Source organism: Arachis ipaensis, chromosome B7 (genome assembly GCF_059453495.1).
Source record: "Arachis ipaensis isolate K30076 ecotype BB chromosome B7, ASM5945349v1, whole genome shotgun sequence".
In the NCBI taxonomy this organism is placed as follows: Eukaryota; Viridiplantae; Streptophyta; class Magnoliopsida; order Fabales; family Fabaceae; genus Arachis; species Arachis ipaensis.
Window position 1 is genome coordinate 68,499,485 of NC_142442.1, and position 18,179 is coordinate 68,517,663.

The following is an 18,179-nucleotide window of genomic DNA, read 5'->3' on the forward strand; positions in this document are numbered from 1 at the left end:
GACTTACTCTATATGCAATTCCAAAGCACATTATTTTGCTTTTCTCTTGGGGTCCATCTAACAAATCATACTCATTATTCATTTCTTATAAAATTGCTATAATTATCTACAATTCTATATTACAATAATAATTCATTAACTGCACGTTTTAGAAATTTCACATTCATTTTTTTTATAATATTTTAAACGTTATATAAATAATTAAATATATTTTAATAACTCTATATAGATTTTTCTCTTGCTGGAAAAATTAAGAGTGTAACGCTAATTTGGTTTGATTATTTGCGAATTGCTTTTGAAATAATTACCTTTGAAAGAATTGAATCATTTTTTTTGAAAGCATGGTAACTGACAAACGGAATTCTCGCGCGGTCTAGAATTTTTATAAATAAGTTCTCGTTGCAAGTATAGTTTCTAGACCGATAAGAAATTCTTTCGTGCAAAAGTTTTGGTTGTCACAAGTAACAAACCCCTAATAAAATTGATAGCTGAAGTATTTAAACCTCGGGTCGTCTCTCAAGGAATTGCAGGGAGGTATTCTTATTATTGGTTATGAGTTGTGTAAATTGGGGTTTTGGATTAAGAGATAAGAAAAGTGAATTGTGAAGGAAACTAACTAATAATTATAAAAGGCTCTTGGCAAGGAATGAAAATTAGAAGTTCTATTCTTATTATCGCCCTCAATAGTGATGAGAATTGTTGGTTGCAACCACTTAGTTAACCCTCTAATTACGAAGGAAAGTCAAGTGTATGAATCAGTTTGATTCCTCAAGTCCTAGTCAACTCCTAAGAAAAGACTAGCTTTAGTGGAATCCAAACCAATTAGCAACCTTCAATTGTCAATCAACTAAGGAGTTTGACAACTCAAGTGTCACCAATTATTCAACCAAAGCCAAGAGGAGAAAATCTATTCAAATAAAAATGCCTTGACCAGGAGAAGATTAATTGGAAGTTCTATCCTTGTTGGAATCTCTCAAGAGTAATGCTAAAAGATTGTTGTTATTACTTAGTTAACCCTTACCGAATAAGGGAAAGTCAAGTACATGAACCAACGTCTGTCACGAGTCCTAGTCCTCTCCCTTGGGAAGGTCTAGCGTTAGTGATCAGAAGGCCAGTCTACAACTTTCAATTACCACCAGGCTCTTGAGTATTCCAACTCAAGGGTCTCCTATTAATCAACACCCAAGTCAAGTTGGGAGTCTACTCTACTAACATGAATGCCATTACACCATATAAAGGGAGTAAAAAGGGAACATGGTACTTAAAATTCAATTGGAAACAATTAAACAAATAATATATTTAAATGGAAAAGTACTCTTTGCATTAACAATCCATGAAAATAATCCAATTGTAACTCTGAACAAAGTAAATAGGGATTAAAAGAGTAAGGAAACAGAAAACAAACTAGAATGATAAAGTTTTCAATGGAGGTAGTAACTCTGTAATATACAACTCAAAAGCATAAAACTAGGAATCCTAGATCCTAGAGAGAGGAGAGAGTCTTTCCCTCTAAAACCTGCATCTAAAACCTAAAATTATGTGAATGAAAAAGTGTTTGATGATTTCTCCACTCTGTAGCCTCTAATCTGTATTTTCTGGACCGAAAACTGGGTCAAAAATAGCCAAGAAATTGCTGGTTGCGAATCTTAATACGCTGGTTTTCCGTCAATGCGATGCGTGCACGTGATATGACGCATGCGTGTCGCCTAGATGTATGGATACTATGACAAATTATATATCATTTCGAAGCCCCGGATGTTAGCTTTCCAACGCAACTGGAAACGCCTCATTTGGACCTCTTTAGCTCAAGTTATGACCGTTTGAGTGCAAAGAGGTCAGGGATGACAGCTTTGCAGTTCCTTCAATTTCTTGTATTCCTTCCACTTTTGCATGCTTCCTTTCCATCCTCCAAGCCATTCCTGCCCTGTAATCCCTGAAATCACTTAACGCACATATCACGGCATCGAATGGTAATAAGAGAGGAGTAATATTAGCAAATATAAGGCCAAAGAAGCATGTTTTCAATCATAGCACAAAATCAGGAAGAAAAACGTAAAACATGCGAATTGTATGAATAAGTGTAAGAATAATGGATAAAATCCACTAGATTAAGCACAGGATAAACCCTAAAAATGGGGTTTATCAGTAACAGTGCCCAAATATCTAACATGTAATGTCCTGGGAAAGCCGAAGGCAATCCTAGAACTTCTAAATTATGATCAAAGCGTATAAACAGAACTAAACCATGACAAAAGTAAATAGGCGACTAACTTAAGGATCTTCGGTCTAACTATATATATATATATATATATATATATATATATATATATATATATATATATATATATATATATATATATATATATATATATATATATATATCCCCTTTCCAAATCCTGCAAACCTCTAAAACCGCCAACAGTGAAATAAATGCAAGCACAAGTATATCAGGTAAGGAAATGTACAAGTAGGAAGCAGATAGAACAATTAAGCAAGTAGCAAGTAATGATGCAGTCAATTAGGCAATTCAGACAAATCACATATAATGCATATGATGCATGCCTATCCTAGTTATCCACAAACATAATCATAATTTATATCCAACACCCTCACTGGTGTATATTCGCGGGGGCGAGCTCATCCGGAACTTTCACAGTGTCCGGCCACACTTGCGACATAGGGTCAGCAGAGTATCGAGTTTCCATCTGGAGCACGTGGTGGCTAGCCACTACTTTCACCCAGAGAAACTCATATCTCAGATAGGTGAAGTGTAACAGTCATAATAATCATCAATTCAGCATATATGCAATAATCATAGCCATACATTAGTATACATCTCAGCCATTACGGCCTACCAATCATAATTCCATACTCAGCCCTTTCGGCTCAAAACATATTCAGCACTCCACCATCCTTCCCAACCGCTCACATCATCATTATACATCATACTCATCATTACATCTCTTTTCTTCCCCCACAAGTTACCCCTTTCCTAGCCTTTGATGCGGTATTTTTATAACCACACTTACTAACCGGCAAGTGCACCGGGTCGTACCAAGTAATACCTTACGTGAGTAAGGGTCGATCCCACGAGGATTGATGGACTAAGCAACAATAGTGTTTGATAGGCTTAGTTAGACAAACAAAAATTGGTGTTGAGATGCAATATAAAAGACATTAAACAATATCAAAAATATTGAAGAAAGGCAAGTAAATACTTTGGAAAAAATATGGAGAAGATAGTTAAGGTTTCAGAGTTATCTATTTTTCCGGATTAACTTTTCTTACTAACTAATTTAATTATGCAGGATTTAATTTATGGCAAACTGTATGTGACTAGACCCTAATTCCTTAGACCTTCCTAGTCTCCTCTAAAATTCATTAACTGCCAATTCCTTGGTCAATTAATTCCAATTAGAGGGTGATAATCAATTTCTAGTTTATATGCCACAAAAACTCTAATTATCCAAGAGGTAAAAGGATTATATGTCACGTATCCTATTAAATTCAGATAATTAAAATTTAGGAGAAATAGTTTTCAAGCTGTTTTTCAGGTAAAGAGCTTTTCCAAGTTTTACAAGAACTCAAATAGAAAGAGGGTCATACTTCCGTTCCACCCAAATTCATAAAATAAAGAGCGTAAACAATTCTTAAATTATAAATCCATACATAAATTAAAATAGTAAAAGCAATAAAATTAATCCATAGAAATAGACAGAGCTCCTAACTTTAATAGTGGAGGTTTAGTTGCTCATGGAAAAGAGAAAATAAGGATTCCGGTAAAAATGTACCGAGTCCCAATCTGATGGCATCAGATCCCTTTTTATAACTAATCCTAATAAATTTAAAATCTAATATTTAAAATTAAACTTAAAATAATATCTTTTCCTAATTTAAGATTTGAATTTAAATTTGAATTAATTAACAGATCTTCAGTTGATGGGTGGGGACCACTTGTTCTGTCCATTCTGCAGCTTTTAATCTGTGTTTTCTAGGCTGAAAATTGAGTTACAACAGCCTAGAAATCGCCCCCAGCGTTTTTCTGCATTTTCTGCACGTGGCGCATGTGACGCGTCCGCGTCGTCCACGCGTTCGCGTCATTTGTGCAAATTTCAGTCCACGCGTTTGCGTCAGGCACGCGATCGCGTCATTGCGATTTCCTCCATTCCGCGCGGTCGCGGGAGCCATGCGTCCGCGTCGGTATTCGCTGGTCATCTCCTTGGCTTCTTCTCTTTCTCTGCAGAAACTCCATCAAATTCCGCCAAATGCTACCTAAAATAAACAGTATTGTACAAAACTCAAAATAGCATCCATAGTGGCTAAAATATAATTAATTCTTAATTAAATTCAACAATTTAGATGTAAATTCACTAGGAAAAGATAGACAAGATGCTCACGCATCACAACACCAAACTTAAACTGTTGCTTGTCCTCAAGCAACCAACACTAATATAAGCTTAGGATGTGAATTTGCATGAGAATGAGAGTTCGATTAAGCCCATGTTTTCTCTTATATTGGGGTTTATAACTGCAATCCTGAACAGTTTTGGCATCTCACTTTATCCTTTGAAGTTCAGAATGATTGGCATCCATAGGAACTCAGAATTCAGATAGTGTTATTGACTCTCCTAGTTCAGTATGTTGATTCTTGAACACAGCTATTTTATGAGTCTTGGCTGTGACCCTAAGCATTTTGTTTTCTAGTATTACCACCGGATACATAAATGCCACAGACACATAACTGGGTGAACCTTTTCAGATTGTGACTCAGCTTTGCTAGAGTCCCCAGTTAGAGGTGCCCAGAGTTCTTAAGCACACTCTTTTTGCTTTGGATCACGACTTTAACCGTTCAGTCTCAAGCTTTTCACTTGACACCTTCACGCCACAAGCACATGGTTAGGGACAGCTTGATTTTGCCGCTTAGGCCAGGATTTAATTCCTTAGGGCCCTCCTATCCATTAATGCTCAAAGTCTTGGATCCTTTTTACCCTTTGCCTTTTAGTTTAAAGGGTTATTGGCTTTTTCTGCTTGCTTTTTCTTTTTCTTATTTTTTTTTATAAATTTTTTTTCGCAAGCCTTGTGTTTTCATTGCTTTTTCTTACTTCAAGAATCAATTTTATGATTTTTCAGATTATCAATAACAATTTTCTTTTTCATCATTCTTACAAGAGCCAACAATTTTAACATTCATAAACTTCACTATAAAAAATATGCACTATTCATGTCATGCATTCAGAATCACAGAAAATACCACCACATTTAAGTAAATCCGACTATTTTTAAAATTAACTCAATTTCTCATGCAATACATCACTTCTTTTTCTTTTATTTTTAGATTCAAGTTCAGTGAGTGGTACATGAAACATCTTTTAGAATTAAAGTTCTTAACAGAAAAATTAAACTATAACCTATGAATCTACTAATAAAGGATCATGCAATAAACAAAACAAAGTAACAGGAAACTGGAACATAACATAGACAAAGAGGGGAGGAATAAAAAAATGAAAGGAACTCAACCACCTTAGTTATCCTAGCAGTTGTTTATTCTTCAGGTTGTGCTCCTCAGTGAAGATGATTTGCCTCCCTTTTGGTGCCATAGGAATAAACAGAAAACTTCTAAGCGAAGTGTCAATACCAAACTTAAAAGTTTGCTTGTCCTCAAGCAAATAAGAACTGGAAATAGAAGAGACAAATGTTAAAATGAAAGAAAAAATAAAAGGATAAGAGAATAAGAGAGAATTAGGATTGGGAGAGAGAGAGAAAGAAAACTGGATGGTGCAAGCGACGCGTTCGCATGCAGCACGCGATCACGTACGTCGCAGAACTTCCTTAATGACGCGTTAGCGTCAGGCACGCGTTCACGTGGATGGCCATGTATGCTAATGACGCGGACGCACAAATTTGTGCTTTTAGCACACTTCTTGCCTCAAGTCAGCTTAACTCTCTGTCCAAACACCTTTTACGTCGATTTTTTGGGTCACACGTCCGCGTGAATGACGCGATTGCGTGAAGTGGCAAAAATCATGAATGACGCAGTCGCGTGAGCCATGCGTCCGCATGGGCTTGTTTGTGCTAGAGGCATCGTTCTTGCGCCACTCCCGCGTAACTCTCTGTTCAAATTTATTTTTCACGCACACTTGGTTGACGCGTTCGCGTCAATGACGCGATCGCGTTGTGTGCCTCTCTTTTTTTTTTTTAGAGCTTGAGGTGTTCGGTTCCTGGAAGAACATAGCTGCATGATCAGAAAATTAGTAAGAACTCAATAAAAATAAAATAACTAAGAAAGACTATTACGAAAAATAGTGAAGGATACAAAATTATCGGGTTGCCTCCCGACAAGCGCTTCTTTATCGTCACTAGCTTGACGGTCAGCTCCTCTAAGGAGGAGGATCATAGGGGCTCAGCTCTTCATCCCTTACTTTGAACTTCTTTCCTGTGTCTCCATAACGTAGCTCAATATGCTCCAGAGAGAGGATTCTGATTACTGTATAAATCCATGCTGGATTGCTGGTCAACACCACCTTCATTCCTGGGGAGAAACCTTCAGTGGGGATCTTTTTGTTTCTCCATCCTCTGGGTATTTTTTTCTTTTTGGGGACCTCCTCCTTGGTGGATGATGCAGTTTCAACACCAAACTTAGGTTTGATGTCAGGCGGAATTTTATCGGTTGTCACCACAGGAGGTTTGAGTTGCAAATTCTGCTGTGCATCATCAGGGGGTTCTTGAAGGTTTGGATCAATAAGCTCAGCCTGCATACACCTCTCTTCTTCACCTGTTGAATGTACATCTTTGAAGACATGAAAGACCAGTTGCTCATTATGCACTCTAAGCACTAATTCACCCACTTCTACATCAATCAGAGCTCTTCCAGTGGCTAGAAATGGTCTTCCTAGAATTATAGAGGCATTCTCATCCTCCCCTGTGTCAAGAATCACAAAGTCTGTGGGGAGGAAGAACGTACCCACTTTAACCAATATATTTTCCACTAATCCGTATGCAGGCTTCATAGATTTGTCTGCCATCTGTAATGCTATCTTTGTGGGTTGTGCCTCTTGGATTTGCAGCTTCTTCATCACAGATAAGGGCATTAGATTTATGCTTGCCCCTAGATCACATAGGGCTTTCTCAAAGGTTGTGCTCCCAATGGTGCATGGAATTTGAAAGCTCCCTGGATCTGGCATCTTCCTTGGCAAGTTATTCTGAATGACAGCACTACATTCCTTAGTCAGGACTACTGTCTCATCTCCCTTTAAACGCTTTTTCTTTGACAACAGCTCTTTCATGAACTTGACATAGATAGGCATTTGCTCCAAAACCTCAGCAAAAGAAATATTGATTTGTAACTTTCTGAAGATTTCCAAGAACTTTGAAAACTGCTTGTCCTTGGTCTCCTTTTGAAGTCTCTGAGGATACGGCATTTTAGGCTTGTACTCAGGAGCCTTTGGCAGTGTAGGATATGTGTCAAGAGAGTCTGGAAATGGGTTGTCTGCACGCTTTGGAGGGGCGTGCTCTACTTCTTCCTTCTTCTCATCTGGAGCTTCTTTTCCAACTACATCTTCATTGACCTTGGTCTCAGAGCCAGCTACTTTACCACTTCTCAATTGAACAACCTTGCAATCTTCTCCTGGGTTCACCACTGTATCACCTTGAAATGTACTTGCAGACCTCTCAAGTAATTGCTTGCTCAGTTGGCCCACTAGTACCTCTAAGTTTCTAATAGAGGCTCTGGTTTTCTGTATAACTTGTGATTCCGTACTTGCCACTTGTTCACTTATTACGGTGATAGCCTTGCATTCCTCTCTTGGATTTGGAATTGTGTTACCAGGAAGGCTATTAGTGGTCCTCTGATCAAGTTCATTAACCTTTGTGGCTAATTGACCCATTTAAATCTCCAGGTTCTTGATGGATGCTCTGGTTTCCTGTCTAAAACCTGTCAATATTACTTCCAAATCATTGCTCTGCTGGAGACTGCCCTGAGAACTATTGTTGAAGTTCTGAGATCTCTGAGGTTGGTCCCTCCACCCAAAGTTTGGGTGATTTCTCCATCCCTGGTTGTATGTCTTAGAATATGGATCATTGTTGGGATTCCTAGGGCCACTCCCATGTAATTCACCTGTTCAGAAGAGGGTTGAGCATAATCATAATTATCATTTTGCATAAAGTTACCTGTCATGTCATAGGAGGTATCTTGGGGTGGATTTTGAGTGTTGATAGCTGAGACTTGCATGCCACCCATCTGTTGAGTAAGTAGATTTATCTGCTGAGACATAAGCTTGTTCTGAGCAAGAAGAGCATTAACAGCTTCTACTTCCAACACACCTCTCTTTTGAGAGGTCTCAGAGTTCACAGGATTCCTATTAGATGAGTAGAGATATTGGTTGCTTGCAACCAATTCAATCAGCTCAATAGTCTCCTCTGGTGTCTTCTTCTTGTGTAGTGAACCGCCTGCAGAAGTGTCTAGGCTCATCTTGGATATCTCACCCAAGCCTTCATAGAAGATATCTAGTTGGGTCCATTTGGAGAACATGTCTGGAGGGCATTGCCTAGTCAGTAGCTTGTATCTCTCCCAGGCTTCATAAAGGGTTTCACCCTCCTTCTGTCTGAAGGTCTGAACCTCCAACCTAAGTTTAGTCAGCTTCTTCGGTGGGAAAAATTTAGTGAGAAACTCTGTAACAACCTTTTCCCAAGTATTCAGACTCTCCTTTGGTTGTGAATCAAGCCATAGCATTGCTTTATCCCTCAGAGCAAACGGGAAAAGCATGAGTCTGTACACCTCTGGGTTCACTCCATTTGTCTTCACAGTATCACATATCTGCAGAAAATCAGAGATAAATTGATTTGGGTCTTCGTGAGAAAGACCATGATACTGGAAATTTTGTTGCACAAGGGTGACCAATTGTGGCTTCAACTCAAAGTTGTTTGCAGTTATAGGAGGCACCACAATGCTCTTTCCATAAAGGTCTGCAGTAGGAGCAGAATAAGAGCCAAGCACTCTCCTTTGTTGATCATCTCCATTCAGATTTGCCACATTGGCATTAGTATTATTATTTGCCATAGTGGATTTTGCAGCCTTGCAAAGTCTTGCTTGTTGTAAACGTCGCCTGAAAGTTCTTTCAGATTCAGGATCAAAGTCTAAGAGATGTTCTTTGTCTCTATTCCTGCGCATACACAAGCAGAAAACAAGAAAAAATGGAACTCTCTACGTCAGAGTGCAGAGAAGTCCCTGTGAGGTAACCTGTGTAAAATAATAAAATAAAAATACTAAATAAATAAATAAAAAATTTCGAAAATTTAAAAGAAAAAATGAACAGAAAAATTAAAATAAAATTTACTGGGTAACACCAAACTTAAATTCAGAAATAAAAAAATTTTTAGTGCTATTTATTTATTTAAATATATAATTTTTTATAATTTTTTTTTATTTTTTTTTCAAATAATAAAAGTAAAATAAAAAAAAGGTTACGGTATAAAGGGGAGGGGATAAACGAAAAAGAAAAGAAGAGAAAAAAAATAATGTAAACGAAAAAAAAGAAAAAAAAGTAACGTAAAGGGAAAAAAATTAACGCAAAGGAAAAAAAAGAAAAAAAAAGTAACGTAAAAAAATGCAAAATAAAAATTAATAATAAATAAAAAAAATATAAAAAAATTATCTAATCTAAGCAATCAAACAACGAATAGTTGTTAATCACTATCAATTCCCGGCAACGGCGCTAAAAACTTGATGCGGTATTTTTATAACCACACTTACTAACTGGTAAGTGTACCGGGTCGTACCAAGTAATACCATACGTGACTAAGGGTCGATCCCACGAGGATTGATGGACTAAACAACAATAGTGTTTGATAGGCTTAGTTAGACAAACAAAAATTGGTGTTGAGATGCAATATAAAAGACATTAAACAATATCAAAAATATTGAAGAAAGGCAAGTAAATACTTTGGAAAAAATATGGAGAAGATAGTTAATGTTTCAGAGTTATCTATTTTTTCGGATTAATTTTTTTTACTAACTAATTTAATTATGCAGGATTTAATTTATGGCAAACTGTATGTGACTAGACCCTAATTCCTTAGACCTTCCTAGTCTCCTCTAAAATTCATTAACTGCCAATTCCTTGGTCAATTAATTCCAATTAGAGGGTGATAATCAATTTCTAGTTTATATGCCACAAAAACTCTAATTATCGAAGAGGTAAAAGGATTATATGTCACGTATCCTATTAAATTCAGATAATTAAAATTTAGGAGAAATAATTTTCAAGCTGTTGTTCAGGTAAAGAGCTTTTCCAAGTTTTACAAGAACTCAAATAGAAAGAGGGTCATACTTCCGTTCCACCCAAATTCATAAAATAAAGAGCGAAAACAATTCTTAAATTATAAATCCATACATAAATTAAAATAGTAAAAACAATAAAATTAATCCATAGAAATAGACAGAGCTCCTAACCTTAACAGTGGAGGTTTAGTTGCTCATGGAAAAGAGAAAATAAGGATTCCGGTAAAAATATACCGAGTCCCAATCTGATGGCATCAGATCCCTTTTTATAACTAATTCTAATAAATTTAAAATCTAATATTTAAAATTAAACTTAAAATAATATCTTTTCCTAATTTAAGATTTGAATTTAAATTTGAATTAATTAACAGATCTTCAGTTGATGGGTGGGGACCAATTGTTCTGTCCATTCTGCAGCTTTTAATATGTGTTTTCTAGGCTAAAAATTGAGTTAAAACAGCCCAGAAATCGCCCCCAGCGTTTTTCTGCATTTTCTGCATGTGGCGCATGTGACGCGTCCGCGTTGTCCACGCATTCGCGTCATTTGTGCACATTCCAGTCCACGCGTTCGCGTCAGGCACGCAATCGCGTCATTGCGATTTCCTCCATTCCGCGCGGTCGCGTGAGCCATGCGTCCGCGTCGGTATTCACTGGTCATCTCCTTGGCTTCTTCTCTTTCTCTGCAGAAACTCCATCAAATTCCGCCAAATTCTACCTAAAATAAACAGTATTGTACAAAACTCAAAATAGCATCCATAGTGGCTAAAATATAATTAATTCTTAATTAAATTCAACAATTTAGATGCAAATTCACTAGGAAAAGATAGACAAGATGCTCACGCATCAGCCTTCTCTCAATCACTAGGCCTTTAACATCAAATTAAGACTTAAGGGATGAAATTGGGAGCTTATAAGTGTGAAATAACAATCCGGAAGGTTACGAGCTTGTTGGTAATGTGAAGAGCTTGAAAACAAAGTTTTAGAAAGGAACTGGGTTGCGTGCGGACGCACAGGGGTGTGCGTGCGCACGCCCAGAAATATTTTTAGACGTGTGCGTACGCACAGGTCCGTGCGCACGCACAGACAGCAAAATCTTTAGGGTGAGGGTGTGCGCACAACGCGTGCTAGCGCTGCCACCAGTGTGTCATTCCCAACGCGTGCGTGCGCACAGGCTTGTGCGTACGCACAGCTTGCAATCTTTCGTTGGTTTCGCGTGCGCACAGGGCGTGCTGGCGCTGCCACCAGCAGCCCTGTCTTTATGTGTGCGTACGCACAAGGCTGTGCATGCGCACAGGAACCGAATTCTCGCCGAGTGTGCATCTGCACAGGTCTGTGCGTCCGCACACATACCAGAAATCACAAATTTTGCAGAAGTTGCATAATTTAGATTTTTGGCCCAAACTTCCCACAATCATATCTCCTTCCACAAAATTTAGATTTCAACCAAATTTAAACCATTTTGAAGCTTATGAAATTGCCTTTTATTTGATATAAAAATCATTAAGTTTCGAAAACAATAACTCAAGATATGATCCGTGGAAGTTCATCAAATTTTCATTTTTTACCAAAACTCATAAACTCCCAATTTCAAAACATACACTTACCAACTCATTCAAAAGCCAGCCAAACTCAATGTTTTAATACCAAATACTTACATCCGCTCATTCAATCATCAACCCACCAATTCCACCATATTTAACCAAATTTCGGGGTGACAATGCCCACATTAAAAATCAACAATTCACACCTCAATCTCCAACAATATCTAATCCACCAATCACCATACATATATATACATGCACACATAACAAATTCACATTTCAACTCATGCTTCTCAACAAGAGCCTCAATGCTATCACCAACTCGACATATCAAACCATATCACACCCAATTTTTACAAATGGTACCAACATTTATCATCATTCCGCAATTTACTAAATTCACATACAACAACAAAATTCATGTCAAACCATCCACATCATTAATGATTCATCTCCTATCCTAGGGTCTCTAGCCTACGTTTTCACACCCCATTACATTTTAGATACAAGAAACCGAAACCATACCTTGGCCGATTCCCGTTCCACCCGGAACGCTCTCAAATCAACTTCCAAGGTTTCCAAAGCCTCACCAACAGATTTCCAAGCTTGGGATTCCACACCAAAACTTTCCAAAACCACCAATCAAGCTCCAAAACACATATATATGAAGACTAAGTCACAATATCATATAAAAACACAATAACTCAATCACTAAATCACAAAATCTCAAGTCTCTAGCTTAGGGTTGAGATTCTCACCTTACCCAAAGACCAAGGGAGCTAGAGAAAGCCTTCCCTTCAAGTTAATTTGAGCCTACAACATCCAAACTCAAAAATCTCAACACTTTACCCATAAATTTTCGAAAATGAAGGCTGAGAATTTGAAGAGGATTCTGTGACTCACCTCAAGATTTCTTGGGTGAGTTTTGTAGAGCTCGACGCCGCAGTCGCATGGCTGTAAACAGTGCGTCAATCGGAGCTCGGAGTGAAAAGATATGATCAATTGAAGTTGGAAGTGAAATAGGAACAAGGGTTCATGTTCTTCCTTCCTGCCCGTTCGGCCCAATCTTGGGCCGTTTTCTTTAAAATTGGTGTCGAAATTCTCGTTTCGAATTTCTCTATCACATTAAACCATAAAACCCTCATTTCTTACTTTCGAGAATATATTTTATTTTATGGGTTAATTAGCCATTAATTAACCGGGTTTTACAGTTTTGGGCGTTCAACGCTGGTCTTGGTCCTTCTTGGGCATTGAACGCCAGAAAGGGAGTAAGCTGGGTGTTCAACACCTATTTTGGGCAGTCCTTTCCAAAGAAAAGTATAAACTATTATATATTTCTGGAAAGCTCTGGAAGTTAGCTTCCCAGCTACGTTGAGAGCGCATCAATTGGAGCTCTTTAGCTCATGATATGCTCAGTGGAACGCACGGAGGTCAGGATTTGACAGCATCTGCTATCCTTTCTTTGCCTCTGAATCAGACTTTGCCAAAACTTGCTAATTTCATGCAAAAATAACCTAAAATTATAAGAAAAACACAAAAACTCAAAGTAGCATCCAAAAGGTGAATTTTGCACTGAAACATATTAAAACTAAATAAGATACTACTAAAAATATTCTAAAAATGCAATGAAAAAGGGTATAAAATGCTCCGTCATCAGTGAGGAAGAGGAATGATGGTTGGGTCAGGGTCTTTGAGGCGGAGGTACTTGACGTTGAGATTGGAGAGTGCGGCGGCGATAGTTTCTGGTGGTGGTGGGGGTAGAGTTCTTCATGGAGGAGACTTTAGGAGGGATGGCTTAGCTAGGGTTCACTTGTTTTTCTGAAGAGACAATGGGATTTGGGGGTAATTGGGGTTCGAATTGTGGAGTTGGCGGGGAATTGAAAATAGAAGAAAACGACACCATTTGGAAGGGGGCAGGGTTTAAAAAAAAATTAAAAAAACTGTGACCATAGACTACTTTAGGCCACGGTAAAAAACCATGACCATAGACCCTTTTAGGTCACCCCAAAAATTGTGACCATAGATGTCTTTATGTCACCTCCTAAAACTGTGACCATAGACCCTTTTAGGTCACCCCAAAAAATCGTGACCATAGAACCCTTTAGGTCACCCCCAAAACCATGACCATAGACCCTTTTAGGTCACTCCAAAAAACAGTGACCATAGACCCCTTTAGGTCACTCCAAAAAACCGTGACCATAATCCCCTTTAGGTCACCCCAAAAACCGTGACCATAGACCCCTTTAGGTCACCCTTTTTTGAAAAACTATGACCATAGACCCTTTTTTAGGTCACGCCTAAAAAGTATGATCATAGAACCCTTTAGGTCACCCCCAAAACCGTGACCATAGATCCTTTTAGGTCACTTCCAAAAACCGTGACCATAGACTCCTTTAGGTTACTCCCCAAAACCGTGTCCATAGACCATTTTAGATCACCTTTTTTTGAAAAACCGTGACCATAGACCTTTTTTGGTCATGGTAAAAAATCGTAACTATAGACACCTTTAGTTCACCTCCCAAAATCGTGATCATAGATCCTTTTAGGCAACTCTTTTTTAAAAAACTGTGACGATATCCCCTTATCTTTTGGTCATGTTAAAAAACCGTGGCCATATGCCTAAAATGTTGTAGTGTAAAAAAGATAAACCTAATAATAATAAGAAAATTTAGTGACCACATAGCGAGCAAAAAGAAGAGAAAAATATTCGAGAAGAAAAAAGATAACCACTTGTTGATTCTACACATAGTTAGTAAGTTGAGTATTTGTTTGTCTTTTTCTCAAACTTTTGTGTATTTCCTTCTTAATTTAATTTGCTGCCATCTATCCTTTAACTTTAACTAACTCTGCATTTAATTTTCTTTTTGGTTGAATTACCCCTTTTGTCCTTACTTCATTTTGTTTACTCATTACAATTTCTCCAATGTTATCATGTTATATTGTTATCTACTAGTAGAAGATCCGTGCAAAAAATATCTCTTGGCCAAATTACTCTATTAAATGTAAATTTTGTGGAAAATTACTTTGTCATTTTATTAAAATGATTTCTAATACATATTCATTCAAAAAAGTAAATAATACATCAACTCTATCATTTTTAGCTAAAGACACATTAAATATAGATGTTAGAATTACTAATAATCTCAATAGCATCCACATTAAATTTTGATCCGTAATTATTTATATAAAGACTAAATATTTAAAAAAAAAAAAACAATATTCAACTTTTTTACATAAACACGTCAAACACGTCACCGAAATTAAAATAGTATGAAAAGCATAATTTATCCAAAAAGATCAAACCTTCTAATTCCTAAATAGTTATATCCAATCAAACAAATGATATTTCAATAAGATGATCCTTCCGGTCTCGGCTCTTAAACAACTTAAAGATGAACTGATTCTGAATTATATATTTGGCAGATTAATTACATTCCATCTACTCTTAGCTCTAACTTGACGAAGAATCTTAGAAAAATTAAAACAATAAATTAGTGGTGTCTAATTTGAATAAACTACTAAAAAAATAAGATAAAATTACAATATTTCTAGGACGTCAAGGTTTTCAAAAAAATAATCCTATCTCTAAGTACAATTCAAACTGTGAATAAGAACATTTAGTATTTATGATTTATTTCAAATCTTCTATAATCTAAACAAACATGTAGATTGAAAATGTGTAGAAGAAGAGACACATTAGAAATCACCTTGCGTGCTTGTAAAGGAGAGTGTTTGTTATTTTGTTTTACAATGAGAAAGAGAAAGAAAAGTGAATCACAAGAAAAAATAGTTTGAGATTGAGTTGTTTGTACGTTTTTTTGAAAGTTATTGAACAATGCATTGTATGTGATTTTTATATCAATTTTATTGGGATTAAAAAATGTAAATCTATTAGTCAACTTAGAATATAATTCACAAAATAATAATTAATTTATTTTGTATGTATTTTTTATATAAAAAATACTTTTAACTTTATTTATAATTAATAATATTAAATTAAAAAAATGGATACCAAATCATCTCTCTAAAATTCGCTACTTATTAAACACATGGACGATTGAATTCAAATCATTGCTCTTTTAGATAATATTTTAAGATTTGGGCAAAAAGAAAACCTTGATTTAATAAAATTGAACAGGAAATTGAATTCAATTCCTTGCTCTTTTAGACAATCTTTTAAGATTTTATCACGAAGGAAAACCTTGATTCAATAAAATTGAAAAAAAATTAGAGTGTGAATGTTCTTTCTATGTCTAAATGTTATCAATGCTTAAAAAATATTTGTTAAGACAGAAAATGAATGAAAAATGAAAAGATAATTCACTTAAAAAAGGAGAATATTTTTTTAGTGTATTTTAGTTTTGTATAATTTTTGTATTAATTAACTACACCTCGTGTCTTTCATGAATATTGTTTAAGTCTGTGATCAAATTAAATCTTGTTTTCATTATAATACTTTCTTTTTCTCAAAACAGATAAATCAGTAGTCCCACCATACTTTAGATAATTACAAATATTAATATTATAGAATTACTTACCATGAGCGAAAATATAGATATTAAAAACTCTAATTGAGCAAACAAAAATCTTCTAGTATTGATTTGTTGAAAAATTCTCAAAGAGCTACATGATAATAAAAGGAAATCAAAATTGATAAGTAATGTTTCAATGAACTTTGTCTCAATATATAAAATCCTTGCAATCCTATAAATTGAGTAAAAGAAACAATCTATGAAAGCCTAAGGTAGTTGCAGAAGCTACCTGCAGTAACAGAAGATCTCCTCTTCTTTGGTGCAGTTTCTGTGCCTAATAAAAAATAATAACAATAATCTTTAGAGTCACATCCTATCCTCCAATAAAAAATCACACATAAGCTGTAACACCCTAACTACCAAAATTCACGCTTTCGGTTGCGCTACTCTGATTGCTCGGACATTACGACGACATTTATATTATTTAATACTAAAATATGAGTCTGTTTGAAACTTTAAACCGCAATACCGCTCCCAAAAAATACTTTCGTTCGATACGTACATCCATAAATACCATACAACTTACAAAAGCTCATAAAGAGTACATCCATATATATACACATATATATATATATATATATAAATAATATTACAAGCATTAGACAATACAACTCCTATCCCTCTTACAGAATATCTCAAGATAAAGGCGAGGGTACAAATAATAACCTAAAGCAATACAGAGCATTCCAACAACAACTAAATAAAATCTTCGTAACTTCTGCGCCCATATCCTGAAAGGGGAAAAATGTAGGGGGGTGAGAACATCATCCTCGAAAGGGTTCTCAGTAGAGGGTTTTTGGGAATTACTGTAATAGGATACATAAAGATAACCCGTACCAGTGATTAATAACCGTCTTATGCCTCTTTTCAAAAACTACAGTTTACAATAGAAGTAAAGTCGGAAATCTTTTTCTGAAAGAGGAACCGTTCAATTCTCAAAAACACCAAAAGCTTTTCAAAAAGATTTATCTATGCTGAACCAAAATAGCCTTTCATATTTTATTCCAAACCAGAAACACAAAACCGAGATCAACCATCGATTCATCCCATTCCAACCACGGCTCTAGGCCCAATCAATCCAACCATCAACCAATCACCACAGTCCAACAGAGTCCCAGTAGCAAACACACATAGGAAGATGCAAGCACAAACAAACAGTTATTACAAGTAGAACAATTAGCAATTAATCACATAGGCAAACCAAGTATAATATGCACACCCAAACAATGTCACATAGATGCATATGATGCATGCCTGTCCCTAGTGGCTGATGATATCATCTGTCGGTTATAGAGCCAACCCGACAAGTCCTGGTAGCTAGCCATTGGACTGTCCCTCTGTCGCGCATCCCCAACTCGAGTTATACTCATCATAAACTTGATCATAATCATGATCCATATCCATCACCTTCACTGGTGAATATTTACAGGGGCGAGCTCATCCGGGACTTTCACAGTGCCCGGCCACACTTACGACATAGGGTCAACAGAGTATCAAGTCTCAACCTGGAGCACGTGGTGGCTAGCCACTGCTACTACCCAGGGAAACTCGTATCTCAGATAGTGGAAGTGCAACATTCACATTTATCAATGATTCAGCATAAACATGCATTCAATCTCATCCATGGATCAACATCCATCTCAGCCATCCGGCTCACGGTTCAGTCCAGAACCAGCCAATATTCATATCATACACAGCCATTCCGGCTCACGGTTCAATCCAGAACCAACCAATATTTATAATCATACATAGCCATTCTGGCTCACAACAAAACAGCACTTCCACATTCAACATCATAAATTCATAAATCGGCATTTAAGCCATAAATCA

At 36.5% G+C, this 18,179-nt stretch overlaps 1 non-coding gene across 1 annotated transcript; it reads left to right on the forward strand.

Moving 5' to 3' along the window:
- Nucleotides 1-8,520: 8,520 nt before the first annotated feature.
- On the forward strand, nucleotides 8,521-8,629 carry LOC148552908 (small nucleolar RNA R71). Its single transcript, XR_015893454.1, has one exon. It is a non-coding gene; the product is annotated as a small nucleolar RNA R71 (small nucleolar RNA).
- The last annotated feature ends 9,550 nt before the right edge of the window (nucleotides 8,630-18,179 follow it).